The 24,989-nt window shown below is 37.3% G+C and overlaps 1 long non-coding RNA gene across 1 annotated transcript; it reads right to left on the bottom strand.

The window, feature by feature from the left end:
- LOC128377273 (uncharacterized) lies at positions 1 to 24,983 on the bottom strand. Its single transcript, XR_008323304.1, has 3 exons — positions 24,883 to 24,983; positions 226 to 255; positions 1 to 83 (listed from the first exon to the last, which is right to left on the bottom strand). It is a non-coding gene; the product is annotated as an uncharacterized LOC128377273 (long non-coding RNA).
- Positions 24,984 to 24,989: the final 6 nt, after the last annotated feature.

Genomic DNA, 24,989 nt, shown 5'->3' with positions numbered 1-24,989 from the left:
CCACTGCACTGTGTGTCTGCACCCATCATATATCGACACAGAGCAGCTTAACTTCACCTTATCAGCGTCCTTATGTTCAGTCACTGGTGAAGATGGAGATATTGTGAGAGAAAGACAACAAGAGTAAAATTAACTTCATCACTGTAATCATAATTATTGTAATGTTTCAGTATATTGTTCTAACAAGACAGTTTGATCTGAAAACATTATGATGTAAATACTCACTGCTAACAACAGACAGATCAACCAGAGAGCCTAGACCTTGTTGTTGTCCTGATCTGTCGAACTGTCTGCAGGTGTACTGACCAGCATCCTCAACTGTGACCTTCTTTATAACCAGAGAACAGTTCGCTGTAACACTCAGTCTCTCTGATTTAGCTTTGGCTTTTTCACCAATCTGCCCAAGTTTAATCAGCTGTACTAATACTGTGTTTGTTGGAGGACTGAAGATCCAGGTAGTTCTGTCACATTTATTCTGATCAGTCATCACATTTTCACAGGACAAAGTGGCTTCATCTCCATCTCTGACAGTGATGTTGAGGAAAGTTGGTCCTGTTACTGCTGTTGAGAATTTGAGAGAGAAATGTGATAAATGAACTGAAATAAGAATATGACTGTAGTGTGGATGTTACAAAACAGCTTATTTTACTGTCTCAGCAAAAATAAGAGTTTAAATAAAGTTCTATTGGTAATAATGCAGATTTTTGTATCTTACCTGTAAACTGAAGCCACAGAATCAGAAATAAAAACATTTTAATCCATCTGAGTTCAACCATCGTGCTTCTCTGTCTTTCTCTCTGTCTTCTTCTGATGATGAAATGAAATGAAATTAAATTAAATGAAATGAAATGTCCTTGTTAGTGTGTCATTCTGGGAATTGGACTATCTACTTCCTATTTATGTGTCTCCTCATTGTGGCTGTCATTTTTGTCACTTGTAAGTTAATAAGTTTATGCAGGCAGCACATATTAGCTTTTGTTCTCTTCTCTTTGAACATTTTTGCATTTTATGAGCAAAACTGGCGCTCACATGGTAAGTGAATAGATCAGTGGTGTTTGTAAATGTTGAGATCCCCCCAAAACCCAAAAATCATTTTCCCCATAGACCATCATTGTAAAAGAAATGTCCATAAAACTGCTGACAGGACACCTCAAGCTGCAAACAAGGTCAATTATGAGTAGCTGTGAAAGAACACATGAGGTGATGTGCTAGTGGTCTAAAACCTGCTAGTTTCTCTTTATATCCTTGAGGTCAGTTATTCTGAGAGCTGAAGGTGAAATGTTTTAGTGAGAATGTGGGAACAGCAGCAGCAGAGCTCTGATGTGACGACAAATACCAAAACCACACGAGGCTCACAGTCACAGACAGGCCAAACTTTATCAAGGCATCAAACAAAGAGAATACTTTCATCTCCGAGAATCACCATTGATACCCCAACAATATGTTTCTAGTGATAACTAGTGTGATTGCTGGTTTGTGCTTGTATGTGAATCAGTCATCATTTATAAATTGCTTAGTGGTTATTTAGATTTTGCCTCCAGTCTCCAGAGAGTAAGACAGTTTGTAAGACAGACGCCACTGAGCATGTGCAGGAACACGGTTCTGTTTACAGAGATTTGCTTATTGTGCTGTATATCACAACTTCTTTACTTTATAATAAACCTTTTTAAACGTCATTGTGATATTCTTGCTATGCACAGTAAACGGAGCTGTGTGTCTGCACGTGGTGAGTGGGCTTACACACATGACAAACAGAAACTAAAAGAGAGTGTGATATATGTGCATGGGCTTTAATCTATAACTCTAAAATAATGCACCAAACTAAAACGTCTATAACCTCTTTGGATTTCTTACATTCTCCACTCATTCAGTTCTTTAATATATGCCTCTCAATGGTAACAGTATTTATTCAGTCCAAGTAAAGGATGTCACATGATCACATCTCACCTCTGCTCGGTTTGCCTTTTGACAGTCATGACTCGGCTCTTAGGCCATGACAAATGAAGGGAAATACACAAGGTTGTACTGAGAAATTAGTCAAATGTATTTATTTTTCGAAATGGCAACAAAATATATTAATCAAATGTATGAAATGGTAAATTAATAGATCAGTGGTGTTGGTGAGTGGATGAGTGAATTTTTAATTTTGTATGTTGTAAACTTAAAAAATGAAGAAACTGTGAGGTGCAAATGAAACAGTCAGCTATGAAATGAGACACAAGGAGTGCAGATGGCTCAACTGTCCAGCTGCACTAAAAAACAGTTTTTACCTACTTGAACATGAAGAGACATAAACCACAGAGGACCATGGCAAACCAGAAGAGCTTCATAACTATTTATTTTTACCATAACAAGGCAAACTGAGTACAGACTTAAATTATGATACTCAGAACAATATCCGCTTAAAGAGAAGAACATGGTAAGAAATAAGATAGCAGTAAAAGATAATTTTCAAGACTTTCAATCAACACCTGTGCAACTACACTGAGCTCAATAAAGGGTGTGGAGTGAGTTCATTAAGGATATCTTAACTTACTAAATCCCTTTCTGGTAAAAAAAGGTTTTTACATGATACCTGCTGGAAATTGTTGATGTTTACTCATGGATGTATAAGAGCTGACAGGCTGCCACCACTCAGCCTTGCAGGTTTTCCCCAGTGATCACTCGCAGTATTTGAGCAAAAAATCCCCCACAACCCAAAAATCATTTTCCACATAGACCATCATTATAAAAGAAATGTCCATAAAACTGCTGACAGGATACCTCAAGCTGCAAACAAGGTCAATGATGACTATTTTTTGATTTTTTAATCCATGGAGGTTTTCCATTTGTACATGTTTACTCATGCTGCAACGTGCTAATACTACAGTAGCTGTGAAAGAACACAGATGAGGTGATGTGTTAGTGGTCTGAAACATGTTAGTTTCTCTTTATATCTTTGAGGTCAGTTACTCTGAGAGCTGAAGGTGAAATGTTTTAGTGAGAATGTGGGAACAACAGCAGCAGAGCTCTGATATGAGACAAATACCAAAACCGCACGAGGCTCAGTTACAGACAGGCCAAACTTTATCAAGAGAATACTTTCATCTCTGAAAATCACCACTGAGACCCCAACAATATGTTTCTAGTGAGAACTAATGTGCTTGCTGGTTTGTGCTTGTACGTGAATCAGTCGTCATTTATAATCTACTTAATGGTTATTTAGATTTAGTCTCCAGTCTCCAGAGAGTAAGGCAGTGTGTAAGACAGACGCCACTGAGCATGTGCAGGAACACGGTTCTGTTTACAGAGCTTTGCTTATTGTGCTGCATATCACAACTTCTTCAAGTTATAATAAACCTTTTTTTTTTTTTAAGTATATTTTTTGGGCTTTTTTGCCTTTAATGTACAGGACAGTAGAGATAGACAGGAAACAGGAGGCAGAGAGAGGGGGAATGACACACAGGATAAGACTGCTCGGCTTAGGAATCGAACCGGGGTCACCTGCAACGAGGACTATAGCCTCAACACATGGGGCGAGTGCTCTACTCTGAGCTAAGCTCAACCCCCAAAATAAGCATTTTTAAATGTCATGAGGTTGTGATATTCTTGCTATGCACAGTAAACAGAGCTGCATGCCTGCACGTGCTCAGTGGGCTTACACGCATGACAAGCAGAAACTAAAAGAGAGTGTGAAAAATATGCTTTAATCTTTAACTCTAAAATAATGCACCAACTGAAACTGTTCATTTCTACTAGATCTACAAGCTCTTTGGATTTCTTACATTTTTCACAGATTCAGCTCTTTAATATATGACTCTCAAGGGTAACACTATTTATTCAGTCCAAGGAAAGGATGTCACATGATCCCATCTCACCGTTGCTCGGTTTGTCTTTTGACAGTTATGATGTGACTCTTAGGCCATGACAAATGAAGAGAAATACACAAGGTTGTAAAGATAAATCAGTCAAATATATTTATTTTTGAGACATGGCAACAAAATATATTATATAGCATGAAATGGTAAATCAGTAGATCAGTGGTGTTGGTGAGTGGATGAGTGTGTATGTGTAGTTTTCTTTGTTGTAAACTAAAAAGATGAACCACAAAAACAAACTGTGGGGAAAATGTGAGGTGCAAAGTAGAGAGCCAGCCATGAAGTGAGGGACAAGGAGTGTTTTGGGTTTGTTGACAGTAGCGTAGAGGTTACTGAGATCAGTGGATGCTCTGGCAGAAGAGGAGGAAGCTTTAACAGTTAGATCACTGCATCACCTTCATCATCACCATCACCACAAACCTGGGACACAGTGAAGTACAGTGAAGACAAAATGATGGCTCAGTAATGTGGTTTTAAAATGACTCACTCTTTTAATGTTATATTATTATCTCTCAAACAAGGAAATTAGACTCAAAATGCATCATATCATATTTTGGAGAATTAACACATATAAAACTGAGTATATATTGTTATAGTGTTGGATGTTTGTTAAACACAATTATAGTAGCAAAACATGGCGGAAATGCATATAGAAATACTCCAGATTTCAGTGCGAACATGTATAGATGTCTTTGAGTATTTGACATGTGGAATAAAGAATAACTTATACCTTGTTTATGTAGCCAGCAGCAGCGCCCTCAAGCTGACCAATCGTAAAAGAGTCGCATCTCAGGAGGCGGGTCTTGAGAAGAGACAGGAGCTAAGACAGAGGATGAACTGAAGGGCCAGAATAAGATAGCAATATTCCAGTAAAATCCCATAATAAAATATAGACCTGGAAATGTGCAGAATATATTTAATATCTAAAACACTGGCTTTTCATGAAAAGTTACAACTGTTTAAAAAAAAAAGATTAATCAGCTTTTGAACTTACAATGTTTTCATCCCTCTGTGTTTTGATCCCTAAAAAGACAAAAGAGTCGATTTCAACTTCTACAGTAAATAAAAATACCGGTTTATCAAAACATTTGGTTTATGAAAGTTTTATCTGTCAGTGTACTCACATAGTTTTGATGAGCACCACAATAATTATTATGAGTGATAATACACCCACAACCACAATGGCCTTTACCCAATCTGGAAAACCTGAAAATATTAAAAACATTATGACTGCAGAGTTCAGTTCTGTTCAAAATCCTGATCAGAAGACAGAAAGAGATTCAAGTTATTAAGCCTCTACCTTGTGGGTTTATAGGAAGTGTTTGGTTCATCTCTGCCTCTGTGCTTTTGCCCATTGTTGTTGTTGAAAATATGTAACAGAACAAGAGACAGACAGAGAGATTAACTGAAAGACAAAATAACTAGTTTTCATGTTGTATTTTCATGCATTTGGTATTGATATTCTTCTATCAATCTAAAAAACTTACAAACCATGATGAGAGAATACCCCATAATTATCATTTACACACAAAAATGAGAAAACTATTAAGGCAGATTTCTCACCTGAAGATGGAGGACTGAAGGTAAACAGCTGCTCTTTTCCAGTGTTTTCATGTGTCACTCTACACTTGAATAACTCAGAATATTTTGACGTCTCAGCAAGATGAGGAGTTGTAAACTCCACAGTAGCAAAACAAGAAGACTGTGACTCATTCATGTGCTGATTGTTCACATCCTGATCATTACCCTCATACACCCACTTCACTGTGTATCTGCACCATCCATGTATCGACACAGAGCAGATTAACTTCACCTTATCAGTGTCCTTATGTTCAGTCACTGGTGAAGATGGAGATATTGTGAGAGAAAGACAACAAGAGTAAAATTAACTTCATCACTGTAATCATAATTATTGTAATGTTTCAGTATATTGTTCTAACAAGACAGTTTGAGCTGAAAACATTATGATGTAAATACTCACTGCTAACAACAGACAGATAAACTTGAGAGTCTCGACCTTGTTGTCGTCCTGATCTGTCGTACTGTCTGCAGGTGTACTGACCAACATCCTCAACTGTGACCTTTTTTATAACCAGAGAACAGTCCGCTGTAACACTCAGTCTGTCTGATTTAGCTTTGGCATTTTTACCAATCTGCCCAAGTTTAATCAGCTCTACTGTTTCTGTGTTTCTTAAACCATTGAAGAGCCAGGTAGTACTGTCACATTTATCCTGATCAGTCATCACATTTTTACAGGACAAAGTGGCTTCATCTCCATCTCTGACAGTGATGTAGAGGTGAGTTTGTTCAGTTACTGCTGTTGAGAATTTGAGAGAGAAATGTGATAAATGAACTGAAATAAGAATATGACTGTAGTGTGAATGTTACAAGCAAAGAGCATATCTTACTGTCTCAGTAAAATGAAGGTTATTTAATAAAGTACTATTGGTAATAATGCAGATTTTTGAATCTTACCTTTAAACTGAAGCCCCAGTATCAGAAATAAAGATATTTTAATCCATCTGAGTTCAACCATCATGCTTCTCTGTCTTCTTCTCACACACTCAGCTTTCAAAATGTCCTCAGTGCTTCATTCTGAGAACTAGACTATCTACTTCCTATTATGAGTAAAGTGTCTCCTCCTCTTTGTGGTTTCAGTCTATTCTCACTTGTAAGTTAACACGTTTTTGTAGGCGGAGCATATCAGCTTTTGTTCTCTTCTCTTTGAACATGCATTTTATGAGCAAGCTGGTGCTGACATCTGCAGAATCTTATATAATCTTATAATATATATATCTATAAAATATCTGAAATGATATGCAGCCAAAAGTTAATAGACTACATATAGAATTAGATATTGTAAGCATTTAGTGTGAAAGTGTCCACCACCAAGTCCACAACACACTTGCTTTCGACTGCTATATTTCATGTTTTAACCACAACTTCTTCATGTAATGCTTTCAAAAAGTAAAAACATTGTTTTCTCCCATATTGTGCACAGGAGCAATATTTGCATTTTAAGGCAAATGATTTCCATCTACAAATAACATTTGCTTTCATTTTTCTCTCAAGGATTTGCCTGTTTACTGGAGACCGACATTATTTGAGTTTAGCCCAAAACTGAGGCTCACAGGAACAGACAGGCCACACTTTATTAAGACACAAGACAATGAAATGCGAGTTCCACTTTGATTGAAAATGACTCCATCACTCCAAGATAATGAGTAAGCTGTATTTTGGTACACAGATTGCACTGCTCTAAAGCACAACACACCCACTGTTATAACTTCATAAATATTGCTTGACCTGCCATCTAGTGGATGTTCCTTTGCAGTACAGCACTCTACATGGTGCTGTTGTGCTATTATATATTGTAGTTGGTTTACTCTCATATGCATTTGGGAGACAGCCTATACCTAATTTGTTATCTGTGAGGATTTTTGCTCTCTCTCAGGCTTAACATCAATTGGTCCAAATCTGCATCATGACACACAACTTCACAGAAACATGAAGTCTTCCTGAATTCTGCAATGGTGCAAACGTTAGCTGAACATTAATATACATTGCTTTAAATGTGTGTTTCCTTCGTTGTAAAGCTTAGATTTGCGGGAATTGATTAAAATATGCACAATACCCACAATCCTGCACTGAAATTCAGGCCCTGCAATTTTATGTTGTTCTTGGTGCATTGTTGGTTTTCATAGCGTCCTCATAACACCAATGTCCAATAAGAAAAAATTAGTTTAAAGTATATGTTCAAACAGAATTGCCATTCTGTTTTGACAGATTTCATGGTGATGATGATGGTGACACTATGAACGCATAAACATTCAGGTGAAGAGTTAAACTTTAACTCTTGATACTTGTGGTGCAACGTGGTGATACTGCAGCAGCTGGGAAAGAACAGATGAGATGGTGTGTTAGTGATCTGAAACCTGTTAGTCTCTCATTATATCTTTGAGGTGAATTATTCTTAGAGCTGAGGGGAAGTGTTTTAGTGAGAATGTGGGTACAACAGCAGCAGAGCTCTGACACACGAAGCTCACAGTCACAGACAGGCCAAACTAAAGGATGTCACATGATCACATCTCACCTCTGCTCGGTTTGCCTTTTGACAGTTATGATGTGGCTCTTAGGCCATGGCAAATGAAGGGAAATATACAAGGTTGTACTGAGAAATCAGTCAAATATATTTATTTTTAAGACATGGCAACAATATATATTGATCAAATATATGAAATGGTAAATCAGTAGATCAGTTGTTTTGGTGAGTGGATGAGTGTGTATTTTTTATTTTGTAAACTAAAAAATGTGCAACAAAAACAAACAAAGAAAATGTGAGGTGCAAAGGAGAGAACTAGCCATGAAGTGAGAGACAAGGAGTGGCTGATACTAAGTGGATCACCCAGCTGCACTAAAATACAGTGTCTGCCTACTTGACCCTGAAGGGAAACAAAACACAGCTGCCCAAAGCTAGACATAAACCTGAGGGGCCATGACAAACCCGGAGGAGTGTCAAAACACTTGTTTTATAATAAGGCAAACTGAACAGAGATCTAAATCATAATAATCTGAACAATATCTGATATATACTTAAATAGAAAAAAGGGTTAAGTTCAAGACTGCCACTCAACACCGGCACTACTATGATTGAGCTCATAAAGGATATCTCAATTTAGTATATCCCTTTCTGGATAAAAAGCTTTTCACAGCAATACATCCTGGAAATAATTGATGTTTATCCAGACTGGATGTACCATAAGAGCTGAATAGGGCTCTGCCACTCAGCCTTGCAGCCTATTTTTCATAGTGGTCACTCGTGGTATTGCAGTGAAAAATCCCTTCACGGCCCAAAAAGCATTTTGGGCTACCATCATACAATATCATTGGAAAAGAGACATCCATAAAACTGTTGACAGGACACGTCAAGATGCAAACAAGGTCATTTATGACTTTTTCTATTATGAATTGTTGATCCATGGTGGTTTTATATTTGTAAAACTTTCCTCAAGCCAAGAAAAATTATGTAAAAACCTGTGATGTCATCAGAATGTAAAGTCTACAGGCCGAACAGGAATTTGTAGGTGGGGCTAGAGCCAGCCGAGCAATTCATATTGGACTGAATGGGCGCCACTTTCAGCTCTTATAATATATCGAAGTGTTTACTGATCAGAAAAGAAGTCATAAAATAGGAAAAAACTTAACATATAAAACAGTGAATCATTATAAAACTGAAAAAGATTAAACTGTCACACTACAAATAACTAATAATTAGGATAAATATACATTCCTCTAAAAAGTTTAAACTGCAGAGACAAATTAACCACAGGAATACAGTTTTCTATTTTAAAGTAAAATGTAATTGGCTGGGATTCTGGCAACAGTTTTTTTTCATCATGAAGCTCTAACTAACCTGTTATGAATGAAATGTAATGATATGAACACTGTTGTCACTTATTTTTTGGGTTTGTTGACAGTAGCGTAGATGTCGCTGAGATCAGTGGAGGCTCCAGCAGAAGAAGAGGAAGCTTTCACAGTGCTGTAGGTCACTTCATCATCATCATCATCACTACCACGAACCTGGGAAACAACATCACACATATGTTAAATTACACATTATGACAAGAAAAAGCAAAACTCAACATCACCAGTAGCTCGGCGATCTGATAAAAAATAAACATTATTTTCTCTCCTTCCTGAAAAAACCTGAAACTTTATTAAGTAACAGCCAAACACTCAGCTTACCCGGGCTTTACTGTTGGTCTTCTTAGTGAAGCTGATGGAGGCGTAGGAAACACCTTCTTCAGGATCAACCTACACAGTGAAGACAACATGATGGATGCTCAGTAACATCTGGATTCTGATTACTCACTCTTTTAATGTGATTTATTCTCTCTCAAACAAGGAAATTAGACTCAAATGCATAAATCAATCATATTTTGGAGAACAAATACATACAAAATCAAGTATATACTGTTATAATGTTGGCTGTGAATCTGTTCCTTTTGTACAGATGTTTGTTTATGTAAAGGCAGCTTCCTGATCCTGACCAATCAGAACAGAGTGTGTATGTCAGAAGGCGGGCCTTAAAGAGACAGAAGCTAAAACAGTTTCAGACAGAGAAGTATGAAACTATGAAAAGTAATAACTCTTTAAACATTTGATGAATCAACTTTTTAACTCACAGTGTTTTCATCCATCTGTGTTTTGTTCCCTGAAAAGACAAAAGACTTTAGTTTCCACAGTGAAAATGCAAATGTCTTGTTAATAAAAGTTTCATCTGTCAGTGTACTCACGTTTAGTTTTCTTCCATCTGATGAGCACCAAAACAATTACTAGGAGTAATGCTAAACCCACAGCCCCAACAATGAACTTTGCCCAAACTGGAAAATCTGAAAATATTAAAGAAAAATTTTGACTGCAGAGTTCAGTTCTGTTCAGAGTCCTGATCAAAGGAGAGAGATGCAAGTTGTTAAGCCTCTACCTTGTTGTTTTGTTGGAGTGTCAATGGTTGAAGGAGGTGTTTGGTTCACCATTGCAGCTGTGCTTTTTCCCATTGTTGATTTTGTTTTTGGTGTTGCTGTAGTTGTTAATTTTGATGTTTTTGTGGATTTTGACATTGGAGCTGTTCTCCTCACCTGGACGAACAAAATGTGGTGAGAAAATACCCCATAATTCTCATCTAGACACAAAAAATGAGACACTAAATAAAGCAGATTTCTCACCTGAAGATGAAAGGCTGAAAGTAAACAGATGCACTTTTCCAGTTCTTTCATTTTTCACTCTACACTTTAATAACTCAGAATATCGTGACATCTCGGCAAGATGGGAAGTTGTAAACTCCACAGTAGCAGAACAAGAAGACCGTGACTCATTCATGTGCTGAGTGTTCACATCCTGATCATTACCCTCATACACCCACTGCACTGTGTGTCTGCACCCATCATATGTCGACACAGAGCAGCTTAACTTCACCTTATCAGTTTCCTTATGTTCAGTCACTGGTGAAGATGGAGATATTGTGAGAGAAAGACAACAAGAGTAAAATTAACTTTATCACTGTAATCATAATTATTGTAATGTTTCAGTATATTGTTCTAACAAGACAGTTTGATCTGAAAACATGATGATGTAAATACTCACTGCTAACAACAGACAGCTCAACCACAGAGTCTCGACCTTGTTCTTGTCCTGTTCTGTCGTACTGTTGGCAGCCATAACGACCAGCATCTTCAACTGTGACCTTCTTTATAACCAGAGAACAGTCCGCTGTAACACTCAGTCTGTCTGATTTAGCTTTGGCATTTCCCCCAATCTTCTGAAGTCTAATCAGCTCTACTGTTGCTTTGCTGCCTAAACTACTAAAGAACCAGGTAGCATTGTCACATTTATCCTGATCAGTCATCACATTTTTACAGGACAAAGTGGCTTCATCTCCATCTCTGACAGTGGTATAGAGGAGATATTGTCCAGTTACTGCTGTTGAGAATTTGAGAGAGAAATGTGACAAATAAACTGACCTAAGAATATGACTGTAGTCTGGATATTACAAACAGCATATGTCTCAGTAAATGATGGTTATTAAATAAAGTACCATTGGTAATAATGCAGATTTTTGTATCTTACCTGTAAATTGAAGCCCCAGAATCAGAAAAATTAGTTCAATCATTGCACTTCTCAGTCTTTCTGTCTTCTTCTCACGCTCTCAGCTCTCACAATGTAGAAATAGACTATCTACTTCTCATCATGAGTTAAGTGTCCCCTCCTCTTTGTGGCTTCAGTCTATTTTTTTCAAGTTTTGTAGGTGGAGCATAACAGCTTTTGTTCTCTTCTCTTTGTACGTCTTTGGATTTTATGAGCAAACTGGCGCTCACATCTGCAGTATCTTATGTAATCTTATAAATCTATAAAATATCTTACATTATAAAAAGCTATGAGTTAATACATATAGGATTAGATATTGTAGAAGTTTAGTGTGAATGTGTCCACTCACCCACCACCAAGACCACAACACATTTCCTTTCCAGTGCTGTGTTTCAAAGTATATCATTTTATTTCAAATTATTTCAAAAGTAAAAAATATTGTTTTCTCACACAGTGTGTACATGAGCAATATTTGCATCAAAACAAATAATTTCCCCCTAAAAATAACACTTTCTGTCATTTTCTCCCTAGTATTAGTTAATATTGGTTATGTCCACATGTCTACTGGAGACCAACATTGTTTGAATTTGTGGGAGGTCCCATTATGAGATGTTGCATTCAGTTTTCTAACTTTGCTGCAAGAACCAGCCCAAAACTGAGACTCACATGCATGTCATACTACTGAATGTTAGGTGATAGTCAATCAGAGAGCTTCTTACACCCAACATTGGTAAAGAACATATCACATAACACCAATAATGAGAGAAAAAGTTGTTTAAAGTAAGTGTTGGAACAGAATTAAGATTCTGTTGTGACAGATTTCATGCTGATGTTTGACACCATGAACACATAAACATTCAGGTAAGAGTCAAACTTTGACTCTTGATACTTGTGGTGCAACGTGGTGATACTGCAGATGCTGGGAACGAACACAGTTGAGGTAGTGTGTCTGAAACCTGTTAGTTTCTGATCATATCTTGGTCAGTTATTCTGAGAGCTGAGGGTGAAGTGTGTTTGTGAGAATGTATGAACAACAGCAGCAGACCTCTGATGTGAGACAAATACCAAAACCACACGATGCTCACAGTTACAGGCCAAAGTTTATCAAGGCACCAGACAAAAAGAGTACTTTCATCTCTGAAAATCACCACTGAGACCCCAGCAGCATGTTTCTGGGATAACTCATTATTGCTGGTTTGTGCTTGTACGTGAATGTGGTCACTCGCAGTATTGCAGGGGGGGGGGGGGGGTTTGGGGGGTTGATGGTTTGGGTGCTGGCCGACCGGGGGGTGGAGGGGGGGGGGCGCTCTGCTGGCTCTGTCACAGCAGCATGTTGGATGCTGTCCTCCTCTCCTACTCTTTCTTCAATGCCTAACGAATCTATCTCTTTCTCTCCCTGACCCTGTCTTTCTGCTTGAGCAGCACTGGTTGAAGCCTGAAAATATTGTTAACAAATTAATAAAATAGCTAATTACACTGGTCGGACTGTTCAGCTCTGTTTCAGACTGATACCTCCGGTTCAGGCTGGTCCTCATCCTCAACACGTCTCTTTTTCAATCGCGGAAAATATTTTTCAACACTCATCTGGGTTGAAGCAGCAAACATTCAGTGTAAGGGTAAAAAAACTACATAACAGTACTTCTAACAACTTTATTTGATTCACAGCTGCTAGTGTTTTGACCTCGACAACCCGACAACCCAACTACATTTTACCGCAAACTTGCGACTAATTAACTTTATAAAGAAGGTGTAAGGGTCGGGTCGGGACGGGACAATATTGTATTCAAATATAAAATATTTTATAGGACTTTTTAATGTGTGATTTTATAAAGGTGCACGTGATACCAAGCTTTCTTGAATTTCACCAGCCGTCTTCTCTGCACTAAGGCACAGCTTCCACGCTTCTAGGGATGATCTCGCTGATGGAGACACATGCGGTGTGCACGGAGGGGAGGGGCTGTGTGTGTGTGTGTGTGTGTGTGTGTGTGTGTGTAGGCTATGTGAGAGAGACGCGTGAGTGACAGAGAGACGCAGGGAGAGCAGGGAAAGGAAATGCAGCTTAACGAATACGATGCGTATTTTTTAAATAGCGTTAAAAAAATAATTAATAACGAAACGCAATATGTAGCGGCCGGTGTTGAATCTGTGGCGCACCGCCACGAATGAGTCTATGTGTGGGAAACACTGCTGATTGATTATGCATTTTTAATCCATGGAGGTTTTATATTTGTACATGTTACTCATGCTGCAACGTGCTGGTACCGCAGTAGCTGCGAAAGAGCACATGAGGTGATGTGATAGTGTTTAAAACCTGTTAGTTTCAGATTATATCCTTGAGGTCAGTTACTCTGAGAGCTGAGTGTGAAGTACCAACACCGCACAAAGCTCACATCACAGACAAGCCAAACTTTACCAAGGCATCAAACAAAGAGAATACTTTCATCTCTGAGAATTACCATTGAGACCCCAACAATATGTTTCTAGTGATAACTAATGTGCTTGCTGGTTTGTGCTTATGTGTGAGTCAGTCATCATTTATAACCTACTTAATGGTTATTTTGATTTTGTCTCCAGTCTCCGGAGAGTAAGGCAGTGTGTGAGACAGACACCACTGGGCATGTTTACATACATATCACAACTTATTTACTTTATACTAAAGTTATATATCATGAGGTTGTGATATTCTAGCAATGCACAGTAAACGGACCCAAGTTCCTGCACATGCTCAGTGGCCTTACACACATAACAAACAGAAGCTAAAAGAGAGTGTGATATGTGCATTCAGATCTTTAATATATGACTCTCAAGAGTAACAGTATTTATTCAGTCCAAGTAAAGGATGTCACATGATCACATCTCACCTCTGCTCAGTTTGTCTTTTGACAGTTATGATGTGGCTCTTGTTCAAACAGAATTACCATTCTGTTTTGACAGATTTCATGGTGATGATGGTGACACTATGAACGCATAAATATTCAGGTGAAGAGTTAAAGTTTAACCCCTGATACTTGTGGTGCAACGTTAGTTTCAGACGAATACGATGCGTATTTTTAAAATAGCGTTAAAACACTACAGCAGCTGGGAAAGAACAGATGAGATGGTGTGTTAGTGATCTGAAACCTGTTAGTTTCTCTTTATATCTTTGAGGTGAATTATTCTTAGAGCTGAGGGGAAGTGTTTTAGTGAGAATGTGGGTACAACAGCAGCAGAGCTCTGACACACGAAGCTCACAGTCACAGACAGGCCAAACTAAAGGATGTCACATGATCACATTTCACCTCTGCTCGGTTTGCCTTTTGACAGTTATGATGTGACTCTTAGTGCCATGACAAATGAAGGGAAATACACACGGTTGTACTGAGAAATCTGTCAAATATATTTATTTTTAAGAAATTGCAACAAAATGTATCAATCAAATTTATGAAATGGTAAATCAGTCGATCAATGATGTTGGTGAGTGGATGGGCGAATGTAAACTAAAAACAAACAAACAGAATAAAATGTGAGGCGCAAAGGAGAGAGCCAGCCATGAAGTGAGAGACAAGGATTGGAGATGGCTGACCTTAAATGCATTCTGGATGGACTGTCCAGCTACACTAAAATACAGTTTCTGCCTACTTGAACCTTAAGCGAAACACAGCAGCCCAAAGCAAGACATAAACCTTAGAGGCCAAGGCAAAGGAGTATCACAAAGTTTTTACCATAACAAGGCAAACTGAACAGAGATCTAAATTATAATAATCTGAACAATATCTGATACATGCTTAAAGAGAAAACAATGATAAGAAGAAATGAAATAGCAGTGAAAATAAAGATTTTCACTCAACACTAGTAGAACCAGGTAGTTATAGGGATATGAGATTTTGATCATATTGTCCAGCCCTACCACATGACTTTCAGGACTAAAAGCTTTTTACAGCTTTAAACACTCATAGATGTATTCTAAGAGCTGATAGGCTACCGCCATTCGGTCTTGCCACCCATTTTTCATAGTGGTCACTCGTGGAGTTGCAACCCAAAAATAATTTTCCCCATAGACCGCCATTATAAAAAGAGATGTCCGCAAAACTGCTGACTCTTTCTAATATGAATTTTTCATCCATGGAGGTTTTATATTTATAAAACTTTCCTCAAGCCAAGAAAAATGATCTAAAATCTGTGATGCCATCACAATGTAAAGTCTTTGGGCCAAGGAGGAACTTGCAGGCAGGGCCAGAGCCAGCCCAGCAACTCATTTTGGACTGAATGAACGCCACTTTTTGGTCCAGTATCCAGCTCTTATCATGCATCCAACTTGTTTACAGAAAAAAGCAATAGAATGGAAAAAACTAAAAAAAAAAAAAACATAAAAAAGAGAATTATCATAACACTGAAAAAGACTAAGATTTGTTGGGCACAGTCTGTAATGCACACTATACATAACATAATTGGGATAAAATATACATTTCTGTATAAGGTTTGGACAGCAGAAACAAATTACCCAGAGGAATAAAGTCTGTATTATGAAGTAAACGCTAATTGCTCTGTTAAAGCTTTAACTAATCAGTTATAAATGTAATGTAATGATATGAACACTGAGGTCACTTATCTTTTGGGTTTGGTGACAGTAGCGTAGAGGTTGCTGGGATCAGTGGAGGCTCCGGCAGAAGAGGAGGGAGCTTTCACAGTGCTGTAGGTCACTTTATCACCTTCATCATCATCACCACCCCGAACCTGGAGAACAAAATCACATAAATAAAACATAATGACATGAAAAAGCATAAGTCTACATCGACAGGAGCTGAAAATCATAAATTTGCTTCTCTTTAAGAACTGAAATGTTATTTTAAGAACATTTAGGATAAAATCAATCTTTTTTTTTCTCCTTCCTGAAAACATTTTCCTTCAGAAACAACCAAACACTCAACTTACCCGGGTGTTTCTATTGGTATTCTTGGTGAAGATGATGGAGGCATAGGAAACACCATCTTCAGGATCAGCCTACACAGTGAAGACAACATCATGGCTGCTCAGTAATTGGTAATGGTTTTGTAATGACTCACTCTTTAATCTTATTTAATTCTATTCCAAACAAGGAAATTAGACTCAGAATGCATCATATCATATTTCGAAGAACTAACAAACAAAATTTGAGTATATTCACACATTCACATAAACAGCCATCCATTCTGTCATCTTTTGGATATTTCAGATCAGATCGAACATGTACAGAGTGGGCTCCTTAGGGGGGCTTAAAGAGACAGGAGCTAAAACTGTTTCAGACAGAGGCTGCATAAAGAGGCAGTATAGGATAAATAATAGTCCAGTAGAGCCCCAGAATAAAAATATAAACCTGAAAATGTCCATGATATATCATCTTTAAAACAGTGTACCAAAAGCACTGGCTTTCTCTGAAAGTGATACATTTAAACATTTGATTAATTGGCTTTTGAACTCAGTGTTTTCATCCATCAGTGTTTTGTTCTCTAAAAAGACAAAAGAGTCAACTTCAGCTTCCACAGTAAATAAAAATATGGGTTTATCAAAACATCTTGCTGATAGAAGTTTCATCTGTCAGTGTACTCACGTTTAGTTTTCTTCCATCTGATGAGCATCACAACAATTATTAAGAGTGATGCTAAACCCACAGCAACAATGACGTACTTTGCCCAATCTGGAAAATCTGAAAATATATAACATATAAAACATTTGCACAGATCAGTCTGTTAAAAAATCTGATCAAAAGAGAGAAGTACAAATTAAGTCTCTACCTTGTTGTTTTGTTCATGTGTCAGTGGTTGAAGGAGGTGTTTGGCTCATCTTTGACTCTGCGCTTTTTCCCCATTGTTGCTGTTCTTGATTTTGTTTTTGGTGTTGATGTAGTTGCAGCTCTTATAGTGTCCTTGCCTGGAAATATGTAGAAACAAGAGACAAACAGAGAGATGAACTAAAAGACAAATAACTAGTTTTCATGTTTTATTTTCATGCAGATGCTATTACATTTGGCTCTATTCACTTTTTTATTTGGTGTTAATGTTTTGGGTTTTGTTTCCATTGTTACATCTTCAGCTGGACAAATTAAATCTAAAACAACCAACAAATGGTGAATGGTGAGAAAATACTCGATAATTCTCATCTAGACACAAAAAATGAGACACTAAATAAAGCAGATTTCTCACCTGAAGATGAAAGGCTGAAAGTAAACAGATGCACTTTTCCAGTTCTTTCGTTTGTCACTCTACACTTTAATAACTCAGAATATCGTGACATCTCGGCAAGATGGGAAGTTGTAAACTCCACAGCAGCAGAACAAGAAGACTGTGACTCATTCATGTGCTGAGTTTTGACATCCTGATCATTACCCTCATACACCCACTGCACTGTGTGTCTGCACACATATGTCGACACAGAGCAGTTTAACTTCACCTTATCATTGTCCTTATGTTCAGTCACTGGTGAAGATGGAGATATTGTGAGAGAAAGACAACAAGAGTAAAATTAACTTCATCACTGTAATCATAATTATTGTAATGTTTCAGTATATTGTTCTAACAAGACAGTTTGATCTGAAAACATTATGATGTAAATACTCACTGCTAACAACAGACAGATAAACCACAGAGCCGGGACCTTGTTCTTGTCCTGATCTGTTGTACTGTCTGCAGAAGTGAAAACCAGCATCCTCAACTGTGACCTTCTTTATAACCAGAGAACAGTTCGCTGTAAGACTCAGTCTGTCTGATTTAGCTTTGGCTTTTTCATCAATCTGCCCAAGTGTAATCAGCACTATTGTTTTTGTTCCTGAACCACTGAAGATCCAGGTAGTTCTGTCACATTTATCCTGATCAGTCATCACATTTTCACAGGACAAAGTGGCTTCATCTCCATCTCTGACAGTGATGTAGGGGGAATATTGTCCAGTTACTGCTGTTGACAATTTGAGAGAGAAATGTGACAAATAAACTGACCTAAGAATATGACTGTAGTCTGGATGTTAAAAACAAAAACCATATGTCAGTCTTAAATTAAAGTTACTTTTGTATCTTACCTGTAAACTGAAGCCCCAAAATCAGAAATAAAAACATTTGGATCCATCTGAGTTCAACCATCATGCTTCTCTGTCTTTCTGTCTTGTTCTCACACTCTTAGCTCTCAAAATATCCTTCTTAGTGCTTCATTCTGAGAAATAGACTAGATCTACTTCCTGTCATGAGTGAAGCATCTCCTCCCCTTTGTGGCTTCAGTCTATTTTTCTCACACGTCAGCTTTTGTTCTCTTCTCTTTGAACATTTTTGCATTTTATGAGCAAGTTGGTGTTCACATCTGCAGTATCTTATATAATTTAATTAATCTACACAATATCTTACATCATAAGCAGCTAAGTGTTAGATATGGTAGAAGTTTTGTGTGAATGTGCCCACCCCCCACCAAGACCACAACACATTCCTCTCCACTGCTGTATTTCAAAGTATATCACTTTTTTAACAATAGTGTTTCGCTGTGTTCGAAACCGCGTACTACATACTGCATACTTCTATACTACATACTTCCATCCTACACACTAAACGACCAGATAGTAAGCAGACTGTTTACACTGTAGTAAACTACATGATAACCCACAATGTATTTCGTTCTTACCCGAGCTGAAATCATCAGGCTGAAGCTGATTTCGTTTTAGCTCTAACTCTATAAATATACCACTTTATCGACATTTCTAACCTTTTTAGTCGAGAAAGTAGATCCACAATGTGACACTCATTTTGCTGCAATAGGGTCCTATTCCACACCCATTACATCGAAGTATGTATGTTTATAACCGCAACGTCTTCATGTAATGCTTTCCCTCATATTGTGCACAAGAGCAGTATTTGTATTTTAAGGCAAATTATTTCCCTCTAAAAATCAAATTTTCTGTCATTTTTCTCCCCAGTATTTGTTAATATTGGTTATATCCACCGGTCTATTAGAGACTAACATTATTTGAGTTTGAAGAACCAGCCCAAAACTGAGACTCACAGGGCAGGTCATACTTTATCAAGGTATAAGACATACGAGACACTTGTTCCAACTGGATTGAAAATGACTCCATCACTCCAAGATAATGAGCAAACTGTGTTTAGCTACACAGATTGCACTGCTCTAATGCACAACAAACCCAATGTTATAACTACACAAAAATCCAGCTTGATCTGCCATCTAGTGGCTGTTCTTGTGCCTTTTGCAGTACATATTTATGATTGTGCTGTTATACTCTTTACACTCATATGCAGCTGGGAGATATGTAATTCAGTTTAATACGTTTTTAAACACGTATCACAGCAACTATCTGCAGTGTAACTGTTTTCCATGAAATGTTGAAGTTAACAAGGTTTAAAACTACAGAAACATATGAAATCAATGAGTGAAGTAATAAAACTGAATAATCACTAATATTCTTCAGACAACGATAAACAGTGCTGACAGCTCACTGTTAGCTGTCATCTGCCTCTCTTTATAGCTCAAACAACCAATGACAAACTGAATCAGACTACAAATGAAGTTTCATAACAAAGTTCAGGAACGGAGACCACGTCTCGTACCTTAATTTCCGCACAAGCAGTACTTGTGCAGGGGTGTCTCATTTCAAACACCCCCCACCCTCCCCCTCACTCTCTTTCTAACGTTCTCTCTCTTCTCTTGTTCTATTCCAGGAACTAGGGGTCTGCAACATGGACCAGACATCGAGTCTCCACCGAGTCTCATCCTGCCCCAGTTCCTTCCACACACCCAACTAGAAGACGAGTACAGCATCCTGCGCCTCCTCATCAACCCGGCACCCGGCTTCAACTTTCATCCACACTACACCCTACACCTCTCTTTTCCTCCTCCCCCTCCCTTACCCCTCATCCCATCAACCCTCACTTCTCCCTCTCAACCCTACGATTCCTCGACCCTCACACCCTTATCCCATCTCTTCGACCTTTTGACCCCTTTAATGAACAAGACAATAACTACAAGGCACAAATATATTGTAACAACATGAAGAACACACAAACTGGATTTATTAGACACAGAGTTGATGTTTCATTTTTCATCAACAAAATGTGACTTTATGTGTGACCAAAAGTGATAAAAAAATATTTGGACCATTAAACCCAGAAAAGGTAAAAATCAGCCATGTTGTTATATTTTATTCCATCCAATAAATTACATGAAGCTCACAAAATTTTGCTTCACCACATTTATTCAATATTATAAAGTTTGTATTCATATTGTAAAGTATTCTTGGTCAAATGTTAAATCGTTTGCATGTTTTGAACTAATGGAAACATGTAGAGATTGATCAGAAGAGGCTCCAGAATGGACCCGTGAGCAACACCACATCGGTTTTGTGTTTGCTCAGATTTGTAGTTACCAGCTGACCGAACATATTCTCATATCTTATAAAAGGGATTTATATTTATGTGTGTGCAGCCAGGTAGGATAAGGTCATTATACTTGTTAACGCCACTAGATGGCACTATCTGAATTGGGAAGGCCCCCGGTGAGGGCAAGAGATGTTTGGAACAGCTTTGAGAGGGAGCCTGAAGCAGACAACCTCTTATTTTCACAGCAACATGATCGTGCATGTTTAGGAGAGAAGATATGCTGTTTTTGAACGGAAATATCCTGCAAAACGTGTGAAATAATAAGTAACGTTCACTTAAAATAAATGATTACCTTCAGTTCAAAATATGGTAGATGCTAATGTGTTGGTATATGTTTGGTGTTTCCTAATCCTACAGTGGCCGAGATGTACAAAACAACATTACAAAATATGAAACCCTTTTACAAAGTTTGATACATTTTAAAATCACACATTTTAAAACAAAATTACATTAGCAAAACACTTTAACCAGTCCCGAAACAAATTTACATTTTAGAAAAGAGACACATTTACAAATGACACAAAACTGTAAGGGGACTTACCAAATACCGGACGTGACATGGAAGTAGTGAGCGGTGACAGTCTGTAAAAGTCCACCAGTATGTTTACTTAGCTGTTAAATAAACTATAGACATAAGACGTACATATACTAATACGTCTATGAAATAGACTAGCTGCTACTGTCATGTTGTGTACAACGCTGAACGAGTTTTCTTCTTCTCTCGACACTTTCACAGCTCGTTTCCTACTGACTCTACAGCATCACCTCGTGGCGAAATTTATACTACACTTAACAAGGAGAAAGGGAGAGGAAGAGCTGGGACAAAGATAAATAATATATAAATTACTTGTGTTTTTTGAATCATGTGACTTGCTAAATGTCACTCATCAAGTATCTACGTTTGTCTTTTTTGTGTGTAATTTAGTTCATTTAATGGATTTGCATTGCAGTTGTCTTATTTATGAGTTAAGTGTTGTATAAATTCCGCCACTAGGTGGTGCTATAGAGTCAGTAAGAAACGAGTTGTGAAAGTGTCGAGAGAAGAAGAAAACTCGGTTCAGTGTTGTACATAGCATGATAGTAGCTAGTTTATTTCATAGACATATATATGTCTATAGTTTATTAAACAGCTGAGTAAACATACTAGTGTACGGGTACAGACTGTAGCTGCTCACTTTATCACTTCCAGGTCATGTCTGGTATTTGGTATTTTCCCTTTCTGGAGGACTGTCATTTGTAAAATTGTTTCCTAAAATCTATGTTTGTTTTAGGACTGGTAAAAGTGTTTTACTAATATAATTGTGTTTTATGATATGTAAAATGGTTTTCCAACATGTACAATGTCTCTTTTTGTAACGTTGTTTTGTGTGGCGGAGTTAATGATTCCACTTGCCATTACTAACTGCCCTGTTTTTAATGTATTATCGGTCATTTGTTTGTTTCATATTGTGTTATGTATTTGCGCCCTGAACATTACATATTTACACGTTTCTGGTAAAAGTTGAATACCTGGGAAGGTGATTGTTACCAGGGAATGTTTGGGCTCTATGTGTTGTAGGGAGGAGCCACTATACTTATTAGTGCCCTCTTTAAAATTAAAATAAAATAGCCTGTTAATCCTATACAGGTATTTAGTTTATATTATCTATAAGAGCTACGTTGTCTAAACCAAATAAAATCTTATGAAATGTTAATTACTCTGTTGAGTTGATGTAGTGAAAGTTGTTGATCAGTGGAGTCTGATTCTGGTTCTCCAACGTTTTCATATATCACCATAGCTTCATCTCCATCTTCATCATCATGCACCTGTGAGGAACAACACAACACACCTGAGCTTCTGAGATATAATGGAACAAATAAATGACCTTTGATTCAGAGTAGGTAATACAGTAAATAGTGAACTACCACAAACATCCAGTAAGCATTTGAATATTCAGTTTTAAAACTCACAGCATTGTCACTGATCTGTGTTTTGTTCCCTGAAAACACAAAAAAAGAGTCAAGTTTAATTTCATCAGTAAAAGTCCAGATTCATCAAAACGTGTTCCTAAATGTTGTGTGAATTTTCTCACCTTTAGTTCTCGTCCAGATCTTGACTGACACAACGATTATTATGAGTGCAGTTAAAGCCAGAGACACAATGAGGAACCTCAACCAGCCTGGAAAGAGAATTAAAACATTAAAAACATTTGTCACTGTTCAAACTCCTGTAGTTAAAATATGAGAGAAATACAGTTTATACAGCACGTGTGATTTTTACAACCTGAAAAATGTTCAGTGCAATATTAGTACAATATAGTTTAATATTTAAACTGAACTGTGAACTTTGGTGCTGAGTGCATGTTGTTACAGAGAGGAAGCAAAAAAAAACAACAATTCTCCAAATTACATTTAGAAATATATCTTGTCTATATTTTGATACTCTTAACATCAAAGGCTGAGAGACAGAAAGAGAGAGAACAGTGAACAACAACAAGGTTTGAGACTCAGACATGTGTGAACACACTGAGTGAGATGAACTGATAAGAGATTATCTCCACCCACAGCCAAGAGTCAGTCTAACATTCATACTTTATATTTCAAAGGAGGAAAGAGAGATACAACATTTTAAATCACTACCTCTTGGTTTTGTTGAAGGTGGGTTTGTGGTTATATTTTGGTTCATCTTTTCCTTTGTTGTTGGTGTTGATTTTGTTGTTACGGTTGTTTCAGTGTCCTCTTCTGGACAAATGAAAAAGAACAAGAGACAAACAGAGATATAAACTGGCTCTATTTATAGTTTTCATTTATTCCTGTTGATGTTGATGTTTTGGATTTCCAGCTGTTTTCATCCTAACCTGTATGAAGACAGAAATAAAAATTCACATTAAAAATAAATCCTGAACTCAAAAAAGCTTTAATACACTTGTACTGGAAAAAGTTGTATTAGCACTGAAAAAATAAAACATGTCCATTAAATTATAATCTTATTTTATTTTTGATATTCTTTGCATTGTGATTTTTTAAATTTCAATCTTCAGATCTTCTTTTTTCAATAGCAGATTTTTTGTTACCCTGTAAGTTTTTGCTTTCCAATTATTGGTTTTCACCAAACCATTGTGGCAGCCATAATTGTTAGATCTCATCTGTGAGACCAACATTTATCTTCTAATAGGGATGATATCACATATCAAAATGCTGCAGAGACATTAGAGCCAGCATTAAATCATCACAGATCAGTTCATCAGATAATTTTCTCCGCAGGTGACAATGCATGATTTAGATTGAAATTAAAAAACATCGTAAGGCAAAAATATCAAAATTAAATAAGATTATGATAATTGCAATGCCCATGTTTTAGTTTCAGTGCCAATAAAACTATTTTTGTGTGTTTACATGTTTCAACTACACTGCTTCTTCTTTCAGTTCAGGTTTTGTTTCGATGCAAAATTTAACTATTGCTGTTCTGGCTCCATACTCTTGGACTAATGAAATCCCAAAAAGCCCAACAACAGTTAGACAATACCCCATAATTATCATCTACACAAAAAATAGAAAATAAATATGACTCACCTGAAGACGAAGGGCTGAAGGTAAACAGATATCCTTTTCCACTGATATCTCTCACTTTACATTTGAAAAACTCAGAATAGCTTGATGTTTCAGCAAGATGAGAAGTTGTAAAATTCAAACCAGCAAAGCAAGAGGACCATGACATCTTCATGTTCTTAGCGTTCCCATTCAGGTTATTACTCTCATACACCCAATCCAAGGATTGTCTACACTTTCCATATGTCGACACAGAGCAGTTTAACTTCACCTTATCAGCGTCCTTATGTTCAGTCACTGGTGAAGATGGAGATATTGTGAGAGAAAGACAACAAGAGTAAAATTAACTTCATCACTGTTATCATAATTATTGTAATGTTTCAGTATATTGTTCTAACAAGACAGTTTGAAAAAATGATGTAAATACTCACTACTAACAACAGACAGCTCAACCTCAGAGTCTTGACCTTGTTGTTGTCCTGATCTGTCGTACTGTCTGCAGGTGTAATGACCAACATCCTCAACTGTGACATTCTTTATAACCAGAGAACAGTCCGCTGTAACACTCAGTCTG

The sequence above is a fragment of the Scomber japonicus genome, chromosome 17, assembly GCF_027409825.1.
Source record: "Scomber japonicus isolate fScoJap1 chromosome 17, fScoJap1.pri, whole genome shotgun sequence".
Taxonomy (NCBI): Eukaryota; Metazoa; Chordata; class Actinopteri; order Scombriformes; family Scombridae; genus Scomber; species Scomber japonicus.
This window is presented reverse-complemented; position numbering and strand designations above follow the sequence as displayed.